The sequence below is a fragment of the Giraffa tippelskirchi genome, chromosome 1, assembly GCF_054371585.1.
Source record: "Giraffa tippelskirchi isolate mGirTip1 chromosome 1, T2T-mGirTip1v1.2.pri, whole genome shotgun sequence".
In the NCBI taxonomy this organism is placed as follows: Eukaryota; Metazoa; Chordata; class Mammalia; order Artiodactyla; family Giraffidae; genus Giraffa; species Giraffa tippelskirchi.
Genome location: NC_137275.1, coordinates 108,191,067 through 108,205,601, shown reverse-complemented (window position 1 = coordinate 108,205,601; position 14,535 = coordinate 108,191,067). Strand labels below are relative to the sequence as shown.

The 14,535-nt window shown below is 36.1% G+C and overlaps 1 protein-coding gene and 1 long non-coding RNA gene across 2 annotated transcripts in view; one reads left to right on the top strand and one right to left on the bottom strand.

Annotated features, from left to right (window-relative positions):
* Nucleotides 1–202: 202 nt before the first annotated feature.
* LOC145506995 (uncharacterized) lies at nt 203–12,616 on the top strand. The gene is made up of 2 exons (XR_014054495.1): nt 203–325; nt 8,795–12,616. It is a non-coding gene; the product is annotated as an uncharacterized LOC145506995 (long non-coding RNA).
* LOC145506617 (uncharacterized) overlaps nt 10,668–14,535 on the bottom strand; it is a 150,076-nt gene continuing 146,208 nt past the window's right edge. The window contains exon 3 of the transcript XR_014054095.1: nt 10,668–11,791. The gene's annotated coding sequence lies outside the window, so the exon portion shown is untranslated. The remainder of the gene's footprint in view (nt 11,792–14,535) is intronic.

Below are 14,535 nucleotides of genomic sequence, written 5' to 3'. Positions count from 1 at the left end.
AGTAGGACCTTGTTGGTTATCATTTTAAATATAGCAGTGTGTACATGTCTATCCCAAGCTCCTTAACTATCCCTTCCCTCCATCCTGCCCCCTGGCAACCATAAGTTTGTTCTCTGAGTCTGTGAGTCTAGGACAACGTTTAAGTGAGGATTCTTCCTCGATAATCTTCTTTCTGAAAGAGATTCAAACTCCCTTGATCTAAGTTCAGATTTCACCCTGGGGCCACTGGTTGCTGGCTGAGGATGGCCAGCAGCAGATGCAAGGGAGAGACATAGCGCAAAGGCGAAGGCGGGCTGGGGCTGGGTGCAGAGGAAGAGAGACACAGGTAAGTGATCAGTGCACAACAAGGCACGTTTGTTCATACATCAGATTTGTGTTATTGAGGGAGTACTGCTTCTTAGTACTTCTTCTTAGAAGAAAACTACCACTATTAGTCAGGATCCAATCAGGAAAACAGGGTCCACGCCATGTGGTTCAATAGGAGGAATTTAATATAGGAGCCTGTCACAAAGGTCATGAAATCTGGGGCCACCATGACTTTCTGCCCAGTGTCTTTACCATCAGGCTGTTTCTTTCACTTAGGGAAGAATTAAGTAAAAACAGATATTTTCCGGTCGTTTCTTTCTTAGGAGTATTATTTTCCCCACTCATTCTTTAAAATATGTTTTAACAGTTATACTAAAACCCTTTCCTTATTTGCTTTTCCTCATATGCAAATCAGACTCTGAAAAATACCTTCAAAAATGCAAAAATCAACAATGCAGATCATAGAAATAAAAAATGCAAAAAAAAAAAAAAATCTTGAAAATACCAATCACTCTACACCCAGAGATAATAATTTCAAATTTTTGGTTGAAAATTTTATAGAAAAATCGTACAGTATTATACAGTCTTGTTACTAGCTTTTATCCTCCAGTGAACATTTATTTATTTTTTTCTACTTCATTGAATATTCTTCAGAAACTTTCTTTTTGGTGTATTCAATATATATCAAGTCTAAATTTCTTTACCATTTTCCTACTGTTGGACATTGAGTTTATTTCCAACCATGTAATTTTAAATAAAGCTAAAATATAATATTCTTATAAGTAGGCGGTTTTTTTTTTGCCTCTTTGATTATTTCCAAAACTAAGAGAAGTCCTACCCTTTTTTTGTCTCTTCTTAATTTGTGAGAGGGGGGAAAAAGTCAGGTCTAATTATGACTTAAATATGAGTAGTGCTTAATGACATGGTTTCTTAGAAGTTAAAGAAAATTATAACTTTAAAATACAATTATATATAAAAAATAACCAATTCCAGAAACCTCTAAAGTTTTCATGCACTTTAGTCCCCTCAATGTTCTCTTCATGTTCTCTCTATTTTCCTCTTAATGAACATAATTTTCTACAGTGTCATCCTTCAAGAAAAAGGATCAGATTCTCTTATATAGATTTTCTACTTTATTCAGTTACTGTAATTGGAGGCAATATTATTTTCTACTATTTCAATAAACTGTCCTTCAGCTGAATAACAGGCTTGGATGTATATCTTTATACTTAATATTGTTTCTATGGGAAAATGTATTCAGAGATTCAAATACATATTTAAAAATAAACTTTAACAACACAATTTGCTTACAGGTAAAGGACATTCAGTATTTCAAAAAGTAAACCATATTTGGTTAACCTTGTTCCATTATTCACATATTACCAAATACCATTGTACTTTGATATATAGTTCATCAGGTCAAATATGAAAAACTTTTCTAAGAAATGTGTGTGTGCATTAAATATTAGATATGGTAGATTCTTTGAAGGATTTAGGCACTGGAATTACTAGCTGACCCTTAAGTTATGTTGATTTCCAGAAGGAGACTATAAACTGTGTCAAGGAAGATTCTGAGCAAATTTTGCACAATAGCATAGTCATCACTGTTGTTATTGTCTTGCTTTATTTTCTTTTCATAACATTTCTCACTCGGTTTATAATATATTTAGATGTTTTTATTTTAAATTCCATCCTTCATTAGAGTATTAGCACCACGAGAGCAGGTCATTTCTTTCATTCTCTGCTTTATTCACTGTCTTGTATATAGTAGGTACGCAATAAATGCCTTATTTGAATGAATGACTATTGTGTGAATAAAATGCGATGATTGTTTCAGATCTGATACAACAGAAATAACATATAAAATATTGAAAATTTTGTAAATAAGCCCAATTTAAAAAATTGCAAGTGTCATATTTTTATTATCATACAAAGTATTTGTGAGCTGTTTTGTTTTATAGATATATTCATTTGTGTCATATTTTAGATTACATATATAAATGATATCTTGAAATACTGAGTGTGTCAAATCTTGAGCTGTGTCTGTACAGAAAAGAAGTGTGAATCTCAAAGCCTACATTACAAAACATGTATCTTTTTCTTTCCAAGTAAATTAAAAAGTTTTGTCTTAAAAAAATGTGAAATAGACCTAACTCTTTAAACCAAGCAGCATTGCTGATGATTTTAGAATGTGGTTGCCCTGACCTTCATGGAAAGTCACAAATATTTTTTTCATTTACTACAGACTTCATTTGCTTTACTCTTAATAAGTAAGTTAAACGTCCCACACCATAAAAATTACCCCTAGACAAAGGGTACTTTGTCTTCTGAAAGTAAGAATTCTGAAAGTAAGAATTCTCAACAATTCAAAGATAAACATTAGTCTTTTTGGAGAGGCAAGGCTACAAAGAAATAATAAGATGACCAGCGTCAAATTTAGTCTGGCTTTTTTCCCCCAGCAACTCTTAGGCATTTGTCATGGTGTTTAACAGAAGTTCCCAAAGTTAAATGAGGGAATGGAATTAGAATAGATTTAAAAAAAAATGTTTATTAAGATCCACAACTGTATTCACTATTGGTAAGTGGAACTTCAAAGCAGAGTAATGAATTTAAATACATAATAACAGAAAAAATCTTTTTAAAATTTATAGAAGGAACAAGTTAGGTTGGAAAGAATTATTACCATCAATCAGTTTTAGAATTGAAGCCTTTATTTTATGCATGCCCGAGAGGTAAACTGGTTAATATATCTATGGCCTGCACATTTCCACTATATCTCTTTTCTCTCTCTTTCCCACTCTACCCTTCATTTTTCAGACCCTTTCCACCTCTCCCAACCCAGTCAGCCCACACATTCATGCACATGCACAAGTCTGTCTTTGGTATGAAGCTAACATCTTAGGTTTATAATGACCTCGTTAGAAAAGTTAAAACAATAGTGCCTATTACCACATAAATGCGTGCAGATGATTAAAAAAATAATTCCTTTTTCTTGTTCTAAATTACATAGACTGTAATGAAAGCAATTACTGTTGCCATTTCCTGCGTTATCAGAATGTTCATATCACTGCAGAAGTAAGAAAAGTTTTTCTATTTAGTTTGGCCTCTGCAATCACAACAAAAAGTATTTATATAAAAGGCCAGAAAACCGTCAAGAAATTGTACTCAATAATCCCAATGCTATCAAATCTATCCTAAGAAAATATTCTAAAATTCTGAAAATTATGAATACAAATATTGCTGCAAGCAACAAAATGAATTCAAGGTAAATTAAGCAAGTAGGAGAATTTGTTGAAAAGATAAGTCATAAATTTAATGACACATTTGTAAAACAGCTTCAGGAACAGATAGGAGCTAAAACAGGAATTCCTAGAATTTCTTATCATTGTGCTACCACTGGAATTAGTTAGCTCCAACTACATTTTCCTTCTTGATTTTTACATGCTTAAGATTCAAAAAGTAAAGAAAAAAGAGGACTAACTAAAATCAGAAATGAAAGGGAGATATTACAACTGATACCACAGAAATATGAAGGATCATAGAGACTACTATAAACAATTACATGCCAACAAATTGGACAACCTAGAAGAAATGAAAGAATTTCTAAAAACATACAACCTATCAAGACTGAATCATGGTGGAAGAGAAAATCTAAACAGACCAATTAACTGGTAATGAAACTGAATCAGTAATTAAAAATCTCCCAGCAAACAAAAGTTAAAAACTTCACTGATGAATTTTACCAAACATTCAAAAGAGAATTAAACCAATCCCTCTCAAACTCTTCAAAAATAGAAGAGGAGAAAACTCTTTTAAACTCATTTAAAGAGGTCAGCATTACCTGATACCAACATCAGACAGGATACCAAAGGAAAGAAAATTATAGGCCAATATTATTGATGGATGTAGATGCAAAAATCCTCAACAAAATATTATCAAACTGATTTCAACAACACATTTTAAGGACCATACAACATGATCAAGTAGGATTTTTTCCAGGGGTGTAAGTATCATTCAATATCTGCAATGAAGTCAATGTGATACAACACATTAAAACAAAATGAATGATAAAAATTATGATTATCTCAACCAAAACAAAAAAAAAGCATTTGACAAAAGTCAACATCCATGTACAAAAAAATCTCTAAATAAAATGAGAATAGAGGGACTGTACCTCAACATAATAAAGGCTGTACATGACAAACCCACAGCTAACATCATACTCAATGGTGAAAAGCTGAAAGTCTTTCCTCTAAGATGAGAAACAAGACAAAGATGTTCACTGTCACCAGTTATTTTCAACACAGTATTGGAAATCCTACACAGAGTAATTAGGTGAGAAAAAGAAATAAAAGACATCCAAATTGGAAAGGAAGACGTAAACCTGTCACTTGCAGATGACAAGATATTATATGCAAAAAACCCTAAAGATGCCATTAAAAACTGTTAGAGCTAATAAACAAAATCAGTAAAGTTGCAAGATATAAAATCAATATGCAAAAATTTGGTGTGTTCCTATACACAAATAAACTAACATAAAGAGAAATAAAGAAAACAATCTCATTTATAGTTACATCAAAAAGAATAAAATTCTCAGGAATAAATTTAACCAAGAAGGTGAAAAGCTTACATATTGAAAACTAGGGAATTCCCTGGCGGTCAAGTGGTTAAGACTCAGCACTTTCAATTTGGGGGCCTGTGTTTGATTGAAATAGATGAAAACAACAGAATGGGAAAGACTAGAGATCTCTTCAAGAAAATTAGAAATACCAAGGGAACTTTTCATGCAAAGATGGGCACAATAAAGGACAGAAATGATATGGACCTAACAGAAGCAGAAGACATTAAGAAGATGTGGCAAGAATACACGGAAGAACAATACAAAAAAGATCTTCATGACCCAGATAACCATGATGGTGTGATCACTCACCTAGAGCCAGACATCCTAGAATGCGAAGTCAGGTGGGCCTTGGGAAGCATCACTATGAACAAAGCTAGTGGAGGTGATGGAATTCCACAGAAAGTTATAAGACACTGATGAAAGAAATCAAAGATGACATAAACAAATGGAGAGATATTCCATGTTTCTGGGTAGGAAGAATCAATATTGTGAAAATGACCATACTACCAAATGCAATCTACAGATTCAGTGCGATCCCTATCAAATTACCAATGGCTTTTTCACAGAACTAGAACAAAAAATTTCACAATTCATATGGAAACACAAAAGACCCCGAATAGCCAAAGCAGTTGAGAAAGAAGAATGGACCTGGAGGAATCAACCTTCCTGACTTCAGATGATACTACAAAGCTACAGCCATCAGGACAGTGTGGTACTGGCACAAAACAGAAATATAGACCAATGGAACAAGATAGAAAGCCCAGAAATAAACCCATGCACCTATGGGTACCTTATTTTTGACAAAGGAGGCAAGAATATACAATGGGGCAAAGACAGCCTATTCAATAAATGGTGCTGGGAAAACTGGACAGTTACATATAAAAGAATGAAATTAGAACACTTCCTAACACCACACACAAAGCTAAACTCAAAATGGATTCAAGACCTAAATGTAAGACCAGAAACTATAAAACTCTTAGAGGAAAACAGGCAGAACACTCAATGACACAAATCAAAGCAAGACGCTCTATGACCCACCTCCTACAGTAATGGAAATAAAAACAAAAGTAAACAAATGGGACCTGATTAAACTTAAAAGCTTTTGCACAGCAAAGGAAACTAAAAACAAGGTGAAAAGACAACTCTCAGAACGGGAGAAAATAATAGCAAATGAAACAACCTGAAAAGGATTAATTTCCAAAATATACAAGCAGCTCATATAACTCAATACCAGAAAAACAACCAACCCAATCCAAAAGTGGGAAAAAGACCTTGACAGACTTTTCTTCAAAGGAGACAGATGGCTAACAAACACATGAAAAGATGCTCAACATCACTCATTATTAGAAAAATGAAAATCAAAACTACAATGAGATATCACCTCACACTGGTCAGAATGACCATCATCAAAAAGTCTACAAACAATAAATGCTGGAGAAGGTGTGGAGAAAAGGGAACACTCTTACACTGTTGGTGGGAATGTAAATTGATATAGCCTCTGTGGAAGACAGTATGGTGATTCCATAAAATCTAGGAATAAAAGCAACATAGCCAGTGCAGTGCAGTTGCTCAGTCGTGTCTGACTCTTTGCAATTCCATGGACTGTAGCCTACCAGGCTCCTCCATCCATGGAATTTTCCAGGCAAGAGTACTGGCGTGGGTTGCCATTTCCTTCTCCAGGGGATCTTCCCAACCTGGGGATTGAACCCAGGTCTCCCAATTGCAGGCAGATGCTTTACCATCTGAGCTACCAGAGAAGCCCTATAAGCAACATATGACCCAGCAATCCCACTCCTAGGCATATAACCTAAGGAAACTAAAATTGAAAAGACACAGGTATCCCACTGTTCATTGCAGCACTATTTACAATAGCTAGAACATGGAAGCAACTTAGGTATCCATCAACAGATGAATGGAGAAAGAAATTGTGGTATATATATACAATGAAATACTACTCAGCCATAAAAAGGAACACATTTGAGTCAGTTCTAATGAGGTGGATGAACCTAGAGCCTATTATACAGAGTAAAGTAAGTCAGAAAGAGAAAGATAGATATCGTATACTAGCACATATATATGGAATCTAGAAAAATGGTACTGAAGAATTTATTTGCAGGGCAGCAATGGAGAAACAGACACAGAGAATAGACTTATAGACATGGGGAGAGGGGAGGAGAGGGTGAGATGAATGGAGAGAGTAACATGGAAACTTACATTACCATATGTAAAATAGATAGCCAACGGGAATTTGCTGTTTGCCTCAGAAAACCCAAACAGCAGCCCTGTATCAACCCAGAGGGATGGGATTGGGAGGAAGATGGTAGGGAGGTTCAAAAGGGAGGGGATATACGTATACCTATGGCTGATCCATGTTGAGGTTTGACAGAAAACAACAAAATTCTGTAAAGCAATTATCCTTCAATTAAAAAATAAATTAATTAAAAAAAAAAGCTGAAGGCATCGTGCTCCCTGATTTCAAACTGCAATATAAAGCATTATAAAACAAAACATGGTACTGGGAAAAAAACAGATACATAGATCAGTGGGACAAGACAGAGGTCGCAGAAACAGACCAACACACAGGGGCCATTGATTTATGATAAAGGACCAAGAATATATAATGAAGAAAGGGCAGTCTCTACAACAAATGTTGTTGGGAAAATTGGACAGCCAAATACTAAAGAATGAAACTGGATTACTATCTTATACTACACACAAAAATTAACTCAAAATGGATTGAGGATTTGAACATAAGACCTGAAGCCATAACATTTCTAGAAGAAAATATAAGTGCTAAGCTCCTTGATATAGGTCTTGGCTACAATTTTTTTAATGACACCTAAAGCAAAAGTGACAAAAGCAAAAATAAATAAATAGAACAACATGGTACTAAAAAGCTTCTACACAGTAAATGAAACCATAAACAAAATGAATAGGCAACCTATGGACTGAGAGAAAATATTTCCAAATCACCTGATAAAGAATTAATAGTCAGGAAATGTAAAGAGCTCACACAACTCAATAGCCAAAACAAAAACAAAAACAACGTGATTAAATAATGGACAGAATATCTAAAGAGAGATTTTGCCAAAGAAGACATACAGATGGCTAACAGGTGCAAGAAAAGATATTCAACATCCTCAATCATCAGGGAAGTGCAAATCAAAACCACAGTAGGATATCTCCTCACATCTCCTAGAATGACTGTTATCAAAAGACAAGAAATAACAAGTGTTGGCAAGGATGTGGAGCAAAGGGAACCCTTCTGAACTGTCAGTGGGAATGCCAATTGGTGCAGTCGTTTTGAAAAACAGTATGGAGTTTTCTCAAAAACTAAAAATATAACTACCATACCGTTCAGCAGTTCCACCTCTAGGTATTATCAGAAGAAAATGAAAGTACTAATTCAGAAAGATACACAACTCCATGTTCAATGTCACATTATTTACAGCACCAAGATATGGGAACAACCTAACTGTACACTGATGGATGAATGGGTAAAGAAGATGCAGTGTATATATACAAACAAATATGTGTGTCAAGTATGTCGAGATTGCTTAACAAATTTAAAAATGAAAAAAAAACTTGCCATTTTCAAAACATGGATGGACCTTTAGGGCATTATGCTAAGTGAAATAAGTCAGAGACAAATATTCTACGATCTCTTTTATATGTGGAATCTAAAAAATAAACGTAACAGTTCATAGATATAGAGAACAAATTGGTGATTGTCAGAAGTGGGGGTGGGTGCGGAAAGAATAGGTATTAGAGGTCAAAAGGTAAAAAAAAAATAAAAAAGAATGACTTGTGAAATAGCCAATAGATTCTTATTATCTTATTCTTAAAATTTCCTATTTCTATCAACAGAAGCATCATTAATTCAAACCTGCTGGAGGCATTTAGACATAGTGAAAACATCTGATTTACAGTCTAATTCTCCACAACATACTTTTATAACTAAAGTACAAGATTGGGTAGAGGATTATAGAAGATCCACTGCTTCATTAATAGATTAAGCTGCTCTGTGACTACAAGATAAAATGTTTATTCTTTCAGCAAACGATTATTGAATACTTACTGTGGCCAGCTTCAGAGGTAACTGCCAACATATAACTGTTTGTACAGAGGTGGTTACTGCACAGTTGCACTCATCTCACATGCTAGCAAAATAATGCTCAAAATTCTCCAAGCTAGCCATCAATAGTACGTGAACTGAGAATTTCCAGATGTTCAAGCTGGATTTAGAAAAGGCAGAGGAACCAGAGATCAAATTGCCAACATCCGCTGGATCATCAAAAAAGCAAGAGAATTCCAGAAAAAACATCTACTTCTGCTTCATTGACTATGCTAACCTTTGACTGTATGGATCACAACAAACTGTGGAAAATTCTTAGAGAGATGGGAATACCAGACCACCTCACCTATCTCCTTAGAAATCTGCATGCAGGTCAAGAAGCAACAGTTAGAACCGGATATGGAACAATGGACTGGTTCCAAATTGGAAAAGGAGTACATCAAGGTCGTATATTGTCACCCTGCTTATTATACTTATATGCAGAGTACATCATGCAAAATGCCAGCTGAATGAAGTACAAGTTAGAATCAAGATTGCTGGGAGAAATACCAATAACCTCAGATAGGCAGATGCTACCACCCTTATGGCAGAAAGAGAAGAGGAACTAAAGAGCCTCTTGATGAAGGAGAGTGAAAAGGTGGCTTAAAACTCAACATTCAAAAAACGAAGATCATGGCATCCGGTCTCATCCCTTCATGGCAAATAGATGGGAAACAATGGAAACAGTGACAGACTTCATTTTCTTGGGCTCCAAAATCACTGCAGATGGTGACTGCAGTCATGAAATAAAAGACTCTTGATCCTTGGAAGAAAAGCTATGTCAAACTTAGACAGCATATTAAAAAGCAGAGACATTACTTTACTGACCAAGGTCTGTCTAGTCAAAGCTATGGTTTTTCCAGTAGTCATGTATGGATGTGAGTTTGACCATAAAGAAGGCTGAGCGCCAAACAATTGATGCTTTGAAATGTGGTGCTGGAGAAGACTCTTGAGAGTCCCTTGGACTTCAAGGAGATCAAACCAGTCAATCCTAAAGGAAATCAATCCTGAATATTCATTGGAAGGACTGATGCTTAAGTTGAAAGTCCAATACTTTGGCCACCTGATGTGAAGAGCTGACTTATTAGAAAAGACCCTGATGCTGGGTAAGACTGAAGGCAGGAGGAGAAGGGGTCGACAGAGGATGAGATGGTTGGATGGCATCACTGACTCAATGGACATGAGTTTGAGCAGGCTCCAGGAGATGGTGAAGGAAGGCATGCTGCAGTCCATGGGGTTGCAAAGAGTTGGACACGACTGAGTGCTGAACAACATAGAGGTGGTTGTAAAGATAAATATTTTATAATGCTCTTTGGAGCCAGGTTTATATGTTTAGTTTCTAAAGTATTTTCTTTTGTAAAAAATATGTTCAGTTCAGTTCAGTTGCTCATTCGCGACCTGGCATGGACGGCAGCATGCCAGGCATCCCTGTCCATCACCAACTCCTGGAGTGTACTCAAACTCATTACCCAAAGAAAGGCAATGCCAAGGAATGCCAAAAAGTGTGTAATATCAATGTAAATTTAATTTCAGTGTATGAATTATGATGTTACTGTTGTCTAAATTAGTAAAATCTCACTATGTTCTCAAAAGTGTTAATGAGGTTATTCTTGGTACACACATACCTTGTTTCATTGCACTTTGCTTTATTGTTTCAAAGATACTGTGGCATAGTCAGACAAAACTATAATTCAAAAAGATAGCAGGGTTATTCATAGTAGCCAAAACATGAAAGCAACCAAAATGCCCAATGACAGATGAATGGATAAAGAAGATGTGGTACATACATACAACTACTCAGCCATAAAAAGGAAGAAAATAATGCTATTTGCAACAACATGGATTCAACTAGAGATTATCATACTAAGTGAAGTAAGCCAGAAAGAGAAAGACAAATACCATATGATATCACTTATAAGTGGAACCTAAAATATGGCACAAATTAACCTGGCTACAAAACAGAAACAGACTCACAAGCATAGAGATCAGACTTGTGGTTGTCAAAGGAGAGGAGAAAGATGGTCTGGGAATTTGGGGTTGACAGATGCAAACTATTACATTTAGAATGGCTAAACAACAAGGTCCTACGGTATAGCACAGGGAACTATATCTAATCTCCTGGGATAATCCATAATGGAAAAGAATGTTTTAGAAAGAGAACGTAGGCCATTTCGTGGACGTCCGGTGTGCGAGCGCATCTGGGAACGCCGGGCGGGAGGGGACCGGGAAGACCTCTGTGGATTTGAACCTCCGCATCTCTAACCTAAGATCTCGAAAAGCATCGTGATTCCTGTCCACTGGACTGTAAATTTTATGTCGATAATCTTGGAAACAATGGCAACAAGACTGAATTGGAAGGAGCTTTTGGCTATTAGGGACCACTCCGAAGTGTGTAGGTTGCTAGAAACCGTCCTGGCTTTGCTTTTGTTCAGTCCGAAGATCCCCGAGATGCAGCTGATGCTGTCCGAGAGCTAGACGGGAGAGAACATCGTGTGGCTGCCGAGTAAGAGGGGACTATCCAATGATGAAAAGGGAAGTCGAAATCGCCGCCCACCTCCTTCTTGGGGTCGTCGCCCTTGAGATGGTTATCGGAGGAGGAGTCCTCCACTTCCACGCAGATCTCCAAGACGGAGAAGCTTCTCCCGCCGCCGGAGCAGGTCCCTTTCTAGAGATTGGAGAAGAGAGAGATCACTGTCCCCGGGAGACAAATCACAAGCCGTCCTGATCTTTCTCTAGGTCTCATAGCAGATCTAGGTCAAATGAAAGGAAATGGAAGATCAGTTTGCAAGAGGAGTGGTGTACAGGAAATAACTTCGTTTGACAGGAGTATGTACAGAAAATTCAAGTTCTCTTTGAGACTTCATAAGCTTGGTGCATTTTTAAAATGTTTTAGCTGTTCACATTTGTTTGTCTGTTGGAACAGTGACACACAAAGGTGTAATTCTCTGTGGTTTGAAATGGATCATATGAGGCATGTAATATCAAGAATTGTTACTTTACAATGTTCCCTTAAACAAAATTTAATTTGCTTTGAATTTTAGTCTTGCATAGGCTGATAATAAACCTCTAACTCCTGCCCAGGTAAAGTCAATGTTTAACATTATGGAAACAAAAACTGGCAAAAATTGGAAGATTTTTTTCAACATAGCTGGGATATGATATGTAGCTGTAGTTAAGCAGTTTTTAAAAGCTGCTGTGAACTCAAAAGCCAGCTGGAAAAATTAAAGCTGCACCCTTAAACTATATTAGAGGTTTAAAAATTCCACTACTCTTCACATTGGACAAAAGGTTGTCCAGTTGGTGTAGAATCTAAGAAGTTTCAAGGAAGTTAGTTTACCTTTTCTTTAGGTTGTAAGTTCCTTCTGTGATTGCTTTATAAGAATACACAGCTCTTTGTAACATTCTTTATTTGGAAATTTGAGACTACTCAAGATACCAAATATCCTGCCAGTTTAAGGGTACATTGTACAGCTGAACTGAGTTACTGTGTAAGATTCTTTTTTCATGCTGTCATTTGTAATATGTTTTGTAAGAATCCTTGGGATTAAAGTTTTGGTTACAAAAAAAAAGAAAAAGAGAGAATGTATATGTGTGTAAAACTGAGTCACTCTGCTGAATTTTGTACAATGTTGCAAATCAACTATGTGTCAATAAAAAAGGGGGGAAAAGATAAGGTGGTTCCACTGTGAACCTGTAAGATTAACAGAGAAGAAAAGTCTGGCAATACCAAGCATGTCAAGCACATAGGAAAACAAACTCTCAAGTATAGCTGGTGGTAGTATAACTTTGTATAATCATTTTGGAGAGCATCTGGCAATGTTTAGTATAATTAAAGATGCACATACACTACTTCCCAGAAATTTCACTTCTAGATATATACTCTGAAGAAATTATCACCAATGTGTACAAGGAGACATGTTCAGGATGTATACAAGATTATTTTCTGTAATAGCAAAAAAAATGGTACTAAATGTAGAAGGAATGAATGATATATGTGTATATATGTGTGTATAATAAAATATATATCATCTTTAAACACAAATAGAACACTAAAAAATAAATCAAAGGATTTCCCTAATGATCCAGTGATTAAGAATCTGCCTTCCAATGCAGGAGACACAGGTTTGATCCCTGGTCCGAGAATTAAGAGCCCACATACTTCAAGGCAACTAAGTCTGACTGCTGGAACTAGAGAGAAGCTTGCACCCCAATGAAAAGTCCTGCATGCCACAACTAAGACCTGATGCAGATAAATAAATAAATGTTAAAAATAAAATAAAAGCTAGAAATGATTAAGTGTAGTATGAAGGCACGTAGAAAGCCAAGATAGGCCAAAAGTGAGGCCTCTTGCAATGACCACTTAGCCAAGCTGTGAATGCAAAGGAAAAGTTCTTGAAGGAAATTAATCACGTGTGGGTTTTTTTTCCCCCCTTCACTCTGTTAAAGAGGTATATGGGCATGTGTCTGTGATACGCTACTTCAGTCGTGTCTGACTCTTTACAACCCTATAGACCGTAGCCCGCCAGGCTCTTCTGTCCATTGGATTCTCCAGGCAAGAATGCTGGAGTGGGTTTACTATGTCCTCCTCCAGAGGATCTTCCTGACCCAAGAATGAAACCTGCGTCTTATGTCTCCTGTGTTGGCAGGTGGGTTCTTTACCACTAGCGCCACCTGGGAAGCCCAATGTGGTGCATTACATTGATTGATTATTAATTGATTTTCGTATGTTGAACTATTCTTACATTCTAGGAATAAATCCCACTTGGTCATCGTGTTTAATATTTATCATATGCTGCTGAATTCTATTTGCTCGTATCTTGTTGAGGATTTCTGCATCAATGCTCATAAAGGATATTGATCTGTAGTTTCCTGTCTTGCTGGTCTTTGGCTTTGGTAATTCTGACCTCACAGATTGAGTCAGAAAGTGTTCATCCCCTTCAGTTTTTTGGAAGAGTTTGAGAAGGAGTGGTGTTAGTTCATCTTTAAATGTTTGGCAGTGAAGCCATGGTCCAGGGCTTGCCTTGTCAGATTTTTTATTACTGATTCAATCTCATTACTAGTTAGTTCTTAGGTTTCAACCTTGGTAGCTTTTGTGTTTCTAGGAGTTTATCCATTTCATCTAAGTCATCTAATTTGTTGGTATATAATTGTTCATAGTACTCTCATAATGCTTTTTATTTCTATATAATTGTTAATACTGATCCCATTTTTATTTATATTGGTTATGAATTTTCTGTGTCTTTTTTTCCTTTGTCAACCTAGCTTAAGATTTGTCAATTTGTTCTTTTTGAAGATCCACCTTTTGGCTTTGTTTGTTTTCTCTATTGTTTTTCTGGCCTCTATTTTATCTCTGCTCTTATATTTATTATTTTCCTTCTTTTACGGTTTCTTTAGTGTGCCAACCTTATCTCCAATTTAAATCCTTTACAATAGCTTCTGGTTTTGTGGCTTGGGATACTCTTCACCAGTATTTCCCGACTCCCCCTTTATTTTC